The following is an 11,152-nucleotide window of genomic DNA, read 5'->3' on the forward strand; positions in this document are numbered from 1 at the left end:
TGGTTAATGGGAGTGGGGCTGGAAACAAATTTTTAATTAAAAAAGAGGGACATTTTTTAAATTGCAACCAGTACTTGCACGACGCAGATAAAATGTGTCACTTTGGACATAGATTTTTTAATCTATGTCTTGGGCGAGCTACACCCCCGAACGGTACCAAATTTGCGTTTTTAGTTACATTTTCTTCTTATGAACACAACAAGTAAGACTATCTGGGATTTTGAATGTATTCTTTCTAATTTTGTATTTCCAAAGATGCACCCTTAAACGGGCGTGTGAAAAGTCTGGTCCCCACAAAATGTTATATTTGGAACTGCAATTGCGGACAGTTTCTTCATGTGACTTTAAAAAAAATTATGCGCACTTCATCGTTGAAATAACCTAAACATATTGCACCAAATGTTCGTCTTACAAAAAAGTGGTGCGCATAGCAAATATGGCAGAGGGCAGTTCTAGCGCATTTTCCAATACATGTTGGAAGGCGCTGTTATTGCCACTTTCTCCGTCCGTCCACTCGAAGCTGCATCTACTCTTACAGTTTTCAAGATATTTAGTTCGTTCTGTTTGCATTCGGTAGCTTAGGGTAGGTATAGTAACAACCAAGAACCAAGAAAATTTACACCAATTGCTTGCTCCTGCGCCTGACCAGCGGCTGGTAAAGTTAAAACCAGTTATGTAGGTATTATTATTCATCATCCTTTATATCTCTTTTCTTGTTAGAAACAATACCTACTAACCTGGTACCTACATTTAAAACATAATATGCGCATGGTCTGCGCGTACAGAAGACAACTGTTGATTTATTAAGATATTACCAATGGACACACAACTAGTAGAATCGTTACCAAGAATATGTTTTCCGCTTGGCGACATATCGCATATATGGTAAATATCAGATGCGCGCATACGCATACTGCGCAATGTGCCAACTTTATAGTCATTTCTTTGAAATTAGTAAAGAAAAACAAGGCACATAGTAAAAATTAAATGTGTCATGCGGAAGCTGAGCGATATCATCTTTCTTAATCGGCTATTTTTTTGAAATTTTAACCATATGTGCTTCTAGTAAAGGCAAACTTATCGCAGCATTTACCTATACTACCGGCATATCTGCACATGCGTGATTCTACCCAAAAGCTTTCTGCTCTTTCTTTTATGTATGTCTAAACATATATGTACCAAATTTGGTTCCAATCGGTTCAGTCGTTTACCTGAAAATGATAATACCGACAGATAGACAGATAGAGATAATCCAGATTTTGTTTGATTTGGCTTCGTGGTGCTTCAAAACGTGTATTTTTTATTATTTATGCTTCTCAGGTATAAATATTGAGAAAGGTACCTACACCATATGATGACCAATATATATTATAAGTCTTAAATCAAATGTCATTTATAGCGCAACGGATGTTGTATTGAGAACCGCTGACTCCGTACGGCTGGTTTTGAGAAACTTTCACTCGTAGGAAACGGATTTTTACATTGCATTTCAGGTGCATATTATTAAATACAACTATTGGTCGCGTTATAAATGACGTTTCATTTACGATTTAATAATTTATGTTACATTGCTGCGCATATGGACTATAGTTTACTAACGATATGTACTATATCTTGTCATAGAGTAGTATACTTTAAAAGTTGTGCTGCGTAAGGCGGACGTGAGATTACAAATTGTGCTGTGTAAAACTGGCTACGTAAATACTTGTACACGTGCTGCCATCCAGTGATGTATAACTTCATTTATTGGGTAACAAAACAACCTTAAAGAGATTGATTTAAAGTTAATTATTATCACTTACTTGTTCTCAAATTTGTAACACACATGCGCAAATTTCACTATTTATCACTTCGGCATGGATGTTGAGACCAAAACTAAACACAATTCAATTTGCTTATATAACAAACTTCACGAAAAATCTAGAAGGCATAACAGAAAGAATGAGTCACATCCGCTTACATTCCCCTTTGTCAGTGGCTAATGCTCTGGCGACTTGATATTGCTCTAGAATCTCTACAATTCATACATGATATAAAGATTGCAATGTATAAATAACAGGATAAATCACAACACAATTATTGTAGTTTAATGCTGCTGATAAGTCATGCATTTGTACCTCAATTTCAAGTGTGATCAAGTCAAAGCAGGTTTTAAATAAATTGAATTTCATCACGACTTCAGAAATGTCACCCTTTGAATTCTTCCGACAACTTATGATTTCAATAGCATATGCTGCAGATTCACGAATGTGCTATTTCACATTTTCAAATGTTGTTAACAAATAGTTACCTTTTTATATAAAAGATGGTTCGGAGAATCGTCTGATGCCAGCAATTGGTGGGGTCCCCCCATGGTGTTATCCGTACTACTTCCAGCGCAGACCTCATTACTCGGTTCAGGCTTACGCTTTGCCTGAGCCTTGTCCGAATTCATCGTGACCATGTCAATACTTTAGGAGGTGCAAATAGAGCCCTCCACATTCTGCAAACAAGCCCCTTAGATACAAATGGTCGCAGCAACCGACACTTACTCTTAAATTGCTATTATTTGTCTCCCAAAAGTGAATATGGACATCCCAGTTCCTTAAAATCATATCATGTATTCAAGTATTTCATTTTTCAAGAGCAGCAAACTGTTGTACTTGTATCAATAAGACATTATTATCAAATATGAGTGCGTTTATTAAGTCTTGTTTATTTATATACAAAGAATACTTTTAAGTGCCATAACATTCCTTTCCGTTTGACTAGAGATCATTTTTTTGGCAAATTCACCAATGTGAAATTAACCGCAGTAGTTGCACCACCGCCAACTGTTAAAGTTGGGTTACATCCCAACGCTTTATACACCCACTTGTATAATTATTGTCCATTTAATCAAAGTAAATTACATTGCAAGAACAAACATTCGCAATAGTAGTTCCCCGAGTAAAAATTCAGCCATTCACCCAACTTTAGAACCAGCTCTATCCACTAGTTATAAATCACAGAAATCAGACTGTGTCAACATTGTTTACGAATAAAGAATCAGCTACTCGTTTACCTACAGACGATAACTGTAAATTATGAAGCAGGTATTTACGTAGGAAAATACAATATAATCTTGGGGTAAAGAAATAAATCACCTAAAATATAACTCGAGATAAGGCACCCCCGCTTCCTTTTGTGAGTATCCACCTCCAACACTCCGCTCTCGAGATATTACGATTTGAAGCTCCATTAGTCCCGTTTGATTTTCGGAAATGGGTTTGCTTTTATCAGAAGGACAATATCAACATTTCAAAAAAATCGCCCCCAAAAATAAATAGTTAGCTCAATAGTTTGGCTCTACACATGCGCCCATGCGCAAATCCTTAAGCTTGAAGCACACTTGTCCGGACGCAATACGCTCGGGCCGGTCGGAAAAATGCCCTAGCGCGGTACTACCATACGCACACTTATCCGGCCTGGAATGGAGTTTCAATACCGATCTGCCGTCGGACAAGCGTGCTTTATTCAACATTAATTTTGCTTTTCGCCCAGCTTACATGTTGAGGTCTATTAAACACAAAAAAACGTCAGCCTTCTACGAGGTCCCAGTGCTGAGATCTCAAACCCTAAGACGGACGGACAGGCGGAATTCATAGATAAGCTGTTTTTCATGAAAAATAAGGGTACAATCAATTTCAACCATGACGTAAACCAGCAATTTCAAGGTGTGCAAACACCCTTAGCGCCACACTTCTGGGTCCAGTTATCCTGAACACGAATGTTTCCTCGGGAGAGTAAGATCCTAATGAGCGAGTGTTACGGAGGGGGCGGATTTTCTTAGAGGCGTATTCCATGAGGGAAGGCGAAAATTCTGGTAGAAAATTTGAGATAGAAGAAGGTTATAGAATCTGGGAAGGAACCTGATGCATACCATATCGAGTTCGGAGTAAGAAAATCGGCCGTTTAATTTTTTCCTAACAAAATTGGTACCTACATCAGCAACGACTTTGACAGCTTTCCGTTGCACTACACATGCTTATTTATGGGGTCAATATCGACCTTGTGGGATAAAATGGGCTTGAAAAGGACTGGACGTCGTAATTACGTATATTATTAGTAAATATATTTAACTACAATTAATAGTAGAATTTAACTAGTTTTCATACATTATTCATGCAGCATCTCTAATACATTCTATTCAAACGGTGGTTTCTTCAGTTTCACTATCTTCAGAAATCAAGTTTAAACGATCCGGGGACGGATTGGGATGGATGTAACTACAACTTCTGATGTCCCAGCGATACATCAGCAAAAACCAGCAGGTAGCAATTTTTTTGTGGATCTTATAGTGAGTCATCAGTTTTAGCATGCTTCCTATGAATATAAGAGCAAATATCCCTTCAGACAAGTAAAAGATGACTTCTACCAAAATGTGCCCCATTTTATCGCTCACTGAAAACCTATTTGTTTAATAAAACAATGAAAGGATGGTATAATTACCGGTAGTGTCATCCTGTGATCCTAACCCAGTAGCGTTAAGCAACTCACTTTTGTTGGACAAGTCGAACACCAAAAAACTCGTAAAAATAACCAACATTTTTGGAAAATTCGAAAATTGCTTGGATATTCAAACAAACTGATCTATAAAGATTTAAATCAAAACTGCAGGTGATTGAATAAACGTATAGGTAGGAGGGATACTTTCTGCTTTCTCATTGGCTCATTTAATCTTATATGGTAACCTGAGACAAAAGGACAATCCAGTATACGACATAAACGAATCATTTACCGAGTACCTATGTGTAAAAAATGCAGTCGCAGGTTATCGAAAACACGGCGTTTGTTTGTGTTATACAACGCCGACGGAGATAGTGTGTTTTAGGAATCATTGTTTATATAAATTAATGCGATTATGTAAAATCGAAGAAGTAGGTATATTACACTCTGATAACAACAGACACTCGATCTCGAAATAGATATCTGATTGAATATCTTTGTAATGTTAGCGGACACCCGGTGGGAGGGAAGGAAAACAAAACCAGGAGGGACTCTCTTCGTCGTAGCTTTAGCCTCTGGTACATGGTGCAGAGGCAGAAGGAAAAGAGAATAAAAAGACAAAGAACAATAGCAAAATAGAACGAAACGCAAGATGGGAGGAAAAAAAATATGTAACTGCAGAGTGCAGTCACCACCAACTCCTTACGTAAATAAAGATCCCCAGTATTGAAGCAGAAAAATTGCGGAGGATTTTAAGAAAGTTTCCGTGAAGAATTTCTAGGTTGATTTCGAAGAAGGCTGCTAAGAAGACTCCTGAGGATTTTTACAAAAAAACACTTTTCAAAATACAATACGGAATACAAAAATATATACCGCGAGTTTCAAGTGTACTTTTTCAGTCCCGCATGGCCTCCAGAGAGGTAGGGAGATGGCGCGAGGTCATTTTTTTTTGTAAAGTCACTAGTTTGAAAATTCGTATTTCGAGAGTCAAAATGAGCTTTTTGGGGGTGAAACGGATTTTCCGTATGATTTTATTTATTTATTTATTTATTGTCCCTCTTGTTCTAGGATGATAAAATAAAAAAAATGGTAAAATAGGAAATTGTGTTTTGGGAAGACCAAGGTGGCGAACCGGACCGGGGCGTCACGACCAGAGTTGGACTGGGACACTGGGTCAACTGGGTTACTGAATTAAACTGGGTCACTGGGTCACGTCATACTCTTTTCAGTTAGACCCAATGACCCAGTTTGACCCAGTGACCCAGTTTGACCCAGTGACCCAACTTGACCCAGTGACCCAGTTTGACCCGGGGACCCAATTCGACCCAGTAACCTAGTTTGATCGAACAACGCAGTTAAGTCAGTGCCCTCGGTTCAAGTGTACAGATTATGAAATAAATGAAATGCTGGTTTGTTGAAAATAATACTCGATTGCTTGACAACTGCCATTTCTGTGATGTTTGCTTTAATACTGCCGTAAAAAACTTTCCATGCCCCGAATTGTATTAGAGTAATGTTATTTCTAAACAGTTCCCTCCTTCATTTCTTTGCTTCAGGGCTTACCAGTTTGCTTACAGGTATTCATTCACATTTAATTTTTTTCAGCTTAATCCAAATAAATCTTTTCTCTAAATACTTTCATTGACTACTTGACTACAAACTATAAACAAATGCATTTGATTTTTTAGGTATTAGTTCTCTTGAATGAAATTGGGCTACGTGCTTGTTGGCGAATATTATTGAGGAAGTTTTTTTTTAAATTAAAAGTTACTTGAAATTGTTTTGGATGATACCTAACAATAATTTAATTACTGGGGCACCGGGTCAAGATGAGTCACTGAGTAAAGCTGGGTCCAGCTGGGTCACCGGGTCAAGCTGGGCCACAGGGTCAAACTGGGTCACCGGGTCAAACTGGGTCAAGCCGGGTCACCGGGTCAAGCTGGGTCATCGGGTCAACTGGGTCACCGGGTCAGTAAACTAACTGGGTCACCGGGTCACTCTATGCTTGACCCAGTCCAACTCTGGTCACGACGCGATGTTTCGAATTTCAAGTTAGGGCGCCGTCACGGGGAAACGGAGGGTTGCGGTTTTTTGGGTTAGGTTCGTCAAGTTTTCTCGAGGGGCGGCGGGGGACATGGAGAGAACGAGAAGGCGCAAGGGACGTTTCGAGACACCTTTTCAGGAATATCTCGAATGATTTCCTCAAAAACATTTTGAAAAAACTCTTCGCGCAGGTATCGAAAAATAAATCTCGGAAGTCCAACGGTTTGAGCAGGGAGGGGGCAAAATTTTTATAAGAGATGCGCGGTAGAATGAACAATCAGTCCCGCACCATCAAGGGGCCGTCGGCCTCCTCCGCCGAAAGGGCTGAAATTTCCATCTTCGGGGCGCTTATATGATAGAAAAATAATTTAACGTGTTCTTCCGCATAAAATGCACTCCGATAGGGAACAACAACGGTACCACTGCTAAGGTGGGTGTGCTCATCGAACAAAATGCTGCTATAGGAATCGAAAACAATTTTTGAAGTGACTACTTCTTATGGCTCGGTATGCACTCTATGTTTTGCACGGGAGTAAAATCATCGCTCATTCATCACTCCGTTTGAAGTAGCGAGACCTGAAATTTGAGCAGATAGTTACTTCCGAGGCGGGAGTTCGTAGAACTATGAATCCCCCCTCCTTCACTCCAACTGCGGAGTACGCTTGCGCAACGTTTCGAACAAAAAATTCGTACGAGGTAGTGGGTTGAGTTCAGCCTTCGCAAATTGGGTATAGTTGATTTGAGGGTGCCGCGCGGGTCAAAAAATCCCGTGCCACGGGAGAGTTAACTGCCGTAAGGGGTAGTGAAAATCCGTTTTCGCAGGTTTCCCGCCGTACCTTTTAAGATTTTTATCTTACTTAATCGAATTCACTTTTGGAGGTGGAAGTCGAGCTCATCGTCGAACCCTTTTTTTTTAATCTAATTGCGTGATGACACTACATTGACAGGCGTTATTTATTGTCACTATCTATAAGTAGTTGACATTTGCACAAATGATTTTTTTAACTGGTATAAGCTACGAAACACCGACACACAGTTGCAGGACTCTGTATATAAAATACTATAAGATTAAATCGAAAATGTTTAGTATGTTAAAACTGGGAAAATTAAATTGTGACTTTTGGCTCTTCCCTTTCAATAGGTTATCGACCCAAAACATTCAAATAAACAGTGGTACCGAATATCGCATTGCACATGCGTAGAAACCATTTTTCTCATTTGTAAATTTCCAAAAATCGTCCCTTTTTCGATTGTATCTTATGCATTCGAACATTGGCATTTCAACAATATTCCCATCATCTTATGCAAAAATGCAGTTTGGCCGTATATACCGTCCAATTTTCATTTTTCTAATTTTGGATAGGTACCTTTATAATAAAAAATTAAAATTGAGGTTTCAAAGGTTGATACTACCTAAAAGTTGCGTTAATTTTTAAGCAATTGAAGATTGACGGCTGATTGACGTAAATAATCAATCGAGTTACATCGAAGATATTTATGTGCAGAACCGGAGACCACCATTTGCATCAAAATTTTAAAAGTCACTTTATATAGTACGTGATATTCCCAAAAAGCCTCATACAAATTTTTTTAAAATGTCAATTTGATAGACGGACGTTGTAAGTGCCTTATTACACGAGGACACCTATCGCGTCAAGTGTCGCCATCTGTTATAATGGAAGCCAATCACGCCACTGACAGTGCAGAGAGAGATTGTTGATTCAATACCAAGGGACAATTCTTGGCCACCATTGGTCTTCAGTCTGGGCCCTTATTATTCTTGAGTTCATAGGAATAGTATTAGCAAAGAGTACCCATGGCATAAACGCGTGTTGGCTATAAGAACTCGCCCGCTACGATTCCAAAAGCGGGTCCTCGCGTAGAGGTGGCCAGAACTAACCGCCCCTTTAAATTTTGCCGCGCAATTGGAATTTGCAGAATTCTTTATAGAATAGCGTTTTAAAATATTTGCGCGGTTGTCACATTTAATTTTCTTTCTTATTGGCTGTATAAAATGTGGACATGATATAATTAGAAAACCATTATGCTTAATATAAAAGAAATAAGCAACGGAGGTTTAGTACATTGTTAATTAGATTAATATCTTCCTGTTTAGTTGGCATTTATTGAATAGAAAGTAATTACCATAATTCAATTGAGTAACTGGTACAATGACAAAAATGTCATTAAATGTTTCATTTGTTACTCACCTGGACTTTCCACCCTTTGTACGTACAGTTAGTTCCCTTCAAGTGCTAAACAGTACCACATCCCAGGGTTTGTTAAAGTTATATTGTGTTTTGATAACGTATCTTTAAAAGTTTAAACTTCATCAATGGTTCATTCGTGTGTATATATTAATTGCGATGCAAATCGCCGAAACGCTGACAATATAAGTTTTTTTCGATTTCCCCTAGAAAAAGAACGATGTGATGTCGATCCGATGATCACAAATTGTTTTTAATTCGGCATTTAATGAAATGTAAGTTATACAAAAATCTTAAACTGTTTTCACAAAATTTAAGAACATCAAAATCGCTAGGGCATGTAAACAACAAAAAATTAAAACATTTAAAGGGGAAATACGAGTAAAAAGTAAACAGTTTTGTTTGTTGAATGTTATTCATGGAACCTATCTATATGTGACTAATGGACTGTAAACATTTGTATTAATTCGCTCTTTTTGTTTTATTCTGAGGACCTATAGGTAATCACCTAACCACCAACTCAATATTTCCTACTCCTTACAATCCTACGTACATTATTATTATATTATCACATTGCGCGCAATGTTAAGCGTAAATATTTTGGATTTCGAAATTGGGCTACACAAGGTGTAGAAACTGTTTAAATGCTATAGTGCAATGCAAATTTCTTTATATAGAAATATTTTCTCCCCAAATTAATTTAGAGCAAAGTTGTAAATAGGTTTCTTGTAACTCGGAAAATTCTACGTCTGCTCATGTATTCATTTATGATTTTTCAATTCTGGAAACGGGAAAAATTAAATAAATTAGAATTTAGCATTTACGTAAAAATCTAATTTTTGTTTCAATAATTTCACGGCACGAGTGATTTTCACTAAAATGCTAACTTCTTTCGTTTCTTCGATTTATCATAACAAAAAAATACAAATAAGCAAATTGAATGAGATAATTATGGGAGAAAATATTTCAGTATAACGAAATTACGCATACAGGTACGGTAAGTACGAAATTCCTCGCATTAAATTCATTTAAATCATCTATTGTGATTTGAGTGCAATAGAAAATATATTCCAGTAAATTGCTTTCAAGGAATATTTCCCTGATATGTCATAAATGCCATATGAGGTGCGCAATTATCGCTCAATTACAGCGATAATTGCACTGTAGAAAGTGAAAGAGCCCTGCGGTAATTGCACTGTCCATATCCATGGCAACTGGCCACTCCTTTGGACAATTTCACAATACACCGACAATTTATAAGCAGATAACGTCAGTTTGACAAGTAATGCTTGTTCGGGAAATATTCCCCTAAATTACACTCGTGCATCAAAATAAACCTGATAATTTTTTATTCAAGCATGTTGTCAGTAAAAAACTGCATTCGGTCATTTTCATATTTTGTTAAAAGAGCCCTCCACCTTCGGTGTCGGGCTCTTTCGCCAAAATATAAAAATAAACTCATGCAGTTTTTAGACAACATGCTTTAAAAAAAATTATCGGTAATTTTGATGCACTTGTGCACTTACCTACGAAAATATGTAGGTAAGCAAACACAAAAAATTGGCAACGCTGGAACTTCTGCCATTTATATTTATAAATTTACAAACAAGTAGTCGCCTTAAAAATCTTGTTTAGCCCCTCAGGCGTAGCGTGCGGTACAATAAATCCGCGAAAAATCAGTAAAATTGGTTAGGCAACACACATTACACATACAATACTTTTCCCTATACCGTTGGATCTCTTACTATTGGTATGTACTCTTTGGTATTAGTGAGAAAAAGAGGGCGGAGTTATCCCTTGTAAAGCCAATCAAGAGTAGATTATTATGTTTAGGAAAGAATTTCGCCCCCTTTCTCTCAGTAATTCTATTCCTATGGTCGGACACCAAACTTTGGCGACGCCACTGGTGTCCCTAGTGTCATATAGTATAGGCACTGTAAGAACAAATGCCCAGTAAAAATTGTGGAATGGTATGGAAAAAATAACTCAAACTACAGTGGCCGACTTTTAATGGCGGAGCCGTTGCCACCAAGTTGTATACAACTCTGTGTATATTACGGATAACCCAAAAAAATTATTAAGAGATTCCATCGGAACGGGAGGTGGACATTGAATGTATAGCAAATTTATAACGCATGACGTTTGATGGCTGGTAGGATGTATATGTTTGTACATTTAATTTCTTGTTCAAAAAGAAACCAAAGACAAATGAAAGAGCCGCAAAAGAATAAATATTTGCATTGTAAATTTAAATACCTAAATAACAGTATAAATATATATAATTTCTCATGCAATTTCATTTTAAAATTTTCCTTCTCAAGAGCGTAGTCTTGTTTAGAACCTAAACGATGTGATTTTTAAAACTCAAACCTGTGCTTCAAAAAAACCTTTCCAATCAAATCAAACTTTTTTTCGTTGCCACCGTTTAACTAAAA

The sequence above is a fragment of the Photinus pyralis genome, unplaced genomic scaffold (genome assembly GCF_008802855.1).
Source record: "Photinus pyralis isolate 1611_PpyrPB1 unplaced genomic scaffold, Ppyr1.3 Ppyr1.4_LG3a, whole genome shotgun sequence".
Classification (NCBI taxonomy): domain Eukaryota; kingdom Metazoa; phylum Arthropoda; class Insecta; order Coleoptera; family Lampyridae; genus Photinus; species Photinus pyralis.